The 5,000-nt window shown below is 30.8% G+C and overlaps 1 long non-coding RNA gene across 1 annotated transcript in view; it reads right to left on the minus strand.

Annotated features, from left to right (window-relative positions):
- LOC137632630 (uncharacterized) overlaps positions 1–5,000 on the minus strand; it is an 806,964-nt gene that overhangs the window by 139,005 nt on the left and 662,959 nt on the right. The window lies entirely within an intron of this gene.

The following is a 5,000-nucleotide window of genomic DNA, read 5'->3' on the forward strand; positions in this document are numbered from 1 at the left end:
AAGGACATGTTAAAATTTATTATATGAATTTCATTATATCAGTAAAAATAATATATATATATATATATATATATATATATATATATATATATATATATATATATATATATATATATATATATATATATATATATATATATATATATAGTAAAAATATGATAATGAAACCTAGCCCATTACCAATAACAACATTTATAAACGAAATAATAGATTAATAATAACATATTTAACATATAATATAATAGAAAGAGATGTATAAAGAACTCCTTTGATGTATAAAATACAAGAAAAGTGTTTTGCCTTTATTTACTCAACACCAAAAAAACAAGATCACAATTTTGCCCTTATTGATAGAACAGACGGTTACAATCATCACTAGCAACGTACAATAATAAAATCTCCAACTAATACAATTTGATCTCCACCTTTCCCATCTAAGGGGTATGGCAGTTTCGATGAAGCACAAAAAATGCCTGAAGAGCTTCAATCAAAGAACCTGTATATATCTATACACACATTTTTTTTTTCATTCCATACACAAATCAAATTTTTACGAGGCAATAAATCTCACGTTAAGGGCTAATGGTCTGAAACCACCCATTGTGATTGCCAGGTCTTACAATCATTTCTCGTCATTGCCTACCAGATCAACCCATCATTTACCCCATTGCCTACCAAAGCAAACCTATCATTTTGACGCATGAAATGACTGAATAATACGCAAAATAAACTGGCCTTAAACACAGGCCCAAGGGGTTAAATCTCGCGTATTAGTGGTGTGACACAAAGGAACCGAAATCCCTGCCTTTGGTCTAAATGACCGCGACCTGTAATCATACGTTGAGTTGTGACAATAATCGGCAGGGGCGCGGAGGGAGTGACCCCGCGCAGGCGCGTTCCAAGTCTATTAATTTCTCGCGGGTCAATTGGCCATAAGATAAAAGTTTAGAAAAAAAGATCATGAACAAACACTTATTTTTACATTTTTCTTCGTCTCCTATTCGTCCATCGAAGATTTAAGTCATCATTTTATTCTTTGGGAAATCTTCAAGAAAATATTTTCAGGATATTGGGTAAGGATAAGTAGGAGCAGCTCTGAAAATTTACAGATTTCGTTTTGATTTAACGTTATTTGTTTAATTCTGGTAAAATTTATTCTAAGACACACAACGTTCACTTGCATATTCTTGCACATATCTACAAATGAGTACAAACAGTTGTATACATGTATGTAAATATGTATTCATATATGTATGTAATAATATAAGCCTTTAGGTATTTCGTAAAGCTGTTCAGTGAATGCATACAAAATAAAGCTTTATTTAATTTTCGGTCTTAGTTTTTTATTCTCTATCCTGCGATTGTTTAAAGTTATAAATTAGTTACACGGCAAAGCTAATTCCTTCAAAGTAAAATATTAACATGTTCCTTTGAATAAATATAATCATCTTAAAATTTCGGAATTTTTTCTATTAGAGCGTCAGTTTTCCCATAGGAAATTATCTATCAACTACATTTTATGACTGGAGGAGTAAACTGCTGGGTTCAAAGTACCTAACATTCTAATTTTACTTTGTCTTCAAGGGTCTTATAACAATATAACACTTAAAAATTAACCAAAAGTCTTACTTTTTCTATCATAATATTCAATTATATACATTATTCTAGAATTTATATTCCAGCTATGAACAAATTGTCGAATGATCTTCCTAATCGGCCTGTTGACACTTCAGAAATTGAAACTTGTTGCATATGCTTTTCTGATGAACAAGTTGACAGACGTAGGTCTCGTTTTATTGTTTACATATGACAAATATCTTTTAACGTGGTTACTGATCGTAATAGGTAGTAGGATGGCCAGGGCACCAGCCGCCCGTTGAAATACTACCGCCAGAGTTATGGGGTCCTTTGACTGGCCAGACAGTACTATATTGGATCCTTCTTTCTGGTTAAGGTTCTTTCTCTTTGCCTACACATACGCCGAATAGTCTGGTCTATTCTTTACAGATTCTCCTCTGTCCTCATACACCTGACAACACTGAGATTACTAAACAATTCTTCTTCGCTCAAGGGGTTAACTACTGCACTGTATTTTTTCAGTGGCTACTTTCCTCTTGGTAAGGGTAGAAGAGACTCTTTAGCTATGGTAAGCAGCGCCTCTAGGAGAAGGACACTCCAAAATCAAACCATTGTTCTCTAGTCTTGGGTAGTGCCATAGCCTCTGTACCATGGTCTTCCACTGTCTTGGGCTAGAGTTCTCTTGCTTGAGGGTACACCCAGGCACACTATTCTATCTGATTTCTCTTCCTCTTGTTTTGTTAAAGTTTTTATAGTTTATATAGGAAATATTCATCTTAATGTTGTTACTCTTCTTAATATATTTTATTTTGACTTCTTTCCTTTCCTCGCTGGGCTATTTTCCCTGTTGAGGCCACTTGGCTTATAGCATTCTGCTTTTCCAACTAGGGTTGTAGCTTAGCAAGTAATAACAATGATAATAATATATTCTATATTCTTTGTATTACTTCTTATTTATAGATTATTCATTATTTCTCTACTTCCTTCCCGCACTGGAATGCTTTCCCTATTTGAGCCCCTGGCCTTTCAGCATCCTGCTTTTCCAACTAGGGTTGTAGCTTGGAATATAATATTAATAAGGTACACATAGGGATACATATATTCTTTATCAAAATATGTGCATTTCATATACAAAGCAAAAGCATATATATATATATACATATATATATATATATATATATATATATATATATATATATATATATATATATATATATATATGTATATATATATATATATATATATATAAATATATACATATACATACATATATATACATATATACATACACACATATAAATATAATATATATATATATATATATATATATATATATATATATATATATATATATATATATATGAGGACTAACAGTATAATTTAACCTACAATTTAATTTTTAATAGATAACAATCTACGAAAAGATTGTTCCCCATCAACACCAGTTTAACCAGCCACAAATCTTCCTCCTTTCAATAAAAGCAAAATGTACAGAAAACCAATTACCAACGGAAGTAAAACGTAAATGATAAGTTATTATAGTTTTGACAGACGCTTAGACTTTGAACACCGACTTAAGGGTCATCAGGCTATGATTTATGAATAGGTGGGTCCTACGGGGTGGGTGGAAATAGGTTGGTACTCCCAAGTGGGTTATCCACTGGAGAGGTGGGAACAGGTACAACAGATGGATCCAACTGAAGGATAAGATACTCCGTGGGCGGGGAACGCCTTAAAAGCTTAGCGCTTGCAACTTCTTGATGGCATTTACAATGATTTATCGCGTATCTATTAGGAATTGATTGGGAATAAAATTACTATAACTTCATTAATTATTTTCACTAGCCTTATCACTCGTTCATATTCCATTAGATCTGAGTGAGGCAAAGCAAGTTGAATTGAAAATGCTAATTTCTTACGTATATCTCATTATGAGCAAATTAGGTGAACGTATAAATATCTAATTACAAACTTGCTGAAAACCTCTAAAAATATATTATTTCGTTCCGAAAAACAATGTTAGTAATAAAGGACTTGTTTAAACATAACTGGTTATCAATGGGCGTTTACACAAATTTACCCATCTAACTACCTATCTATTAATATATATACATACTGTGTATGTATATATATATATATATATATATATATATATATATATATATATATATATATATATATATATATATACATATATATATATATATATATATATATATATATATATATATATATATATATATATATACACACATATACACACTATATATATACACACATATATATACAGTATATATATATATATATATATATATATATATATATATATATATATACACGCACACACACACGTATGTATATATATATATATATATATATATATATATATATATATATAAAATCAAAATCAATGATAAAAAGAGACTTTCGTATTATTTTCGGAAACATCTGGTGCCGTCCTACGGGCAGGTAATTCATTAAGATATTAAAAGAAGGGAAATACATATGAATTATGCATATATTGGAATAAAAATGTACAATAAATGTGTACATAGAAATAATAATTTTCTAGAAGAATAACATTTCGGTGCTGTACAATTTATCAGGCCATCACTTAAAAGTAATGAACGAAGTCCAAGTTGTGACATGACTCCTAAATCAAAAAAATTCCATAAAATACCTGAATCACTAATATCACTAATTGCATTCATCATATGCAAAAATAACGATAATACAATAAGTAGTAGCGAGATTATCATGGATAAATCCAGATATCATTCGATAAGTGTAAGTATGAAAAATCTTCAAAGCAAGCATTCTAATTACTCAAAAACTATGAATTCATATCAGTGAAGTATTTACTTATCTACAGTGATGCCCGACTGGAGGAACTGTACTTTGACAGCTCATTGTCTTCCAATATGTAAAGATATTGGTTTCTTGTTCTTTGCACAGAGTACAGTTTTTTCATAGACTTTCACCGCCAGCGTTCTTTCCTATGTTACGCAGCAAATTCCACAAAACTTGTTTTGTTAGGCAATGATCATTACCATACATTACCATACCCTACCATAGCTTTCTAAATATCTCAATATATATCGATTTCATTTTTCATTAGCTTTCTTAATGGCATAAAACTGTAAAGAAATAAAGAGGGATGGAGATTCTACTAGAAATAGTAAACTAACATTTCATAATGATTAAGATTGAAATATTTCCTCCGCATCTGGGCTATATAATATATCAGTCTTCTTCCTTGCACTCTGCAAGAGAGAGAGAGAGAGAGAGAGAGAGAGAGAGAGAGAGAGAGAGAGAGAGAGAGAGAGAGAGAGAGAGAGAGAGGGGTAAACACTATCCTATTGTTACAACCGATATATTTCAAAGCCATCTTTTCTATCAAATAAAATTTATACGATATTACA

The sequence above is a fragment of the Palaemon carinicauda genome, chromosome 41, assembly GCF_036898095.1.
Source record: "Palaemon carinicauda isolate YSFRI2023 chromosome 41, ASM3689809v2, whole genome shotgun sequence".
Lineage (NCBI taxonomy): Eukaryota > Metazoa > Arthropoda > Malacostraca > Decapoda > Palaemonidae > Palaemon > Palaemon carinicauda.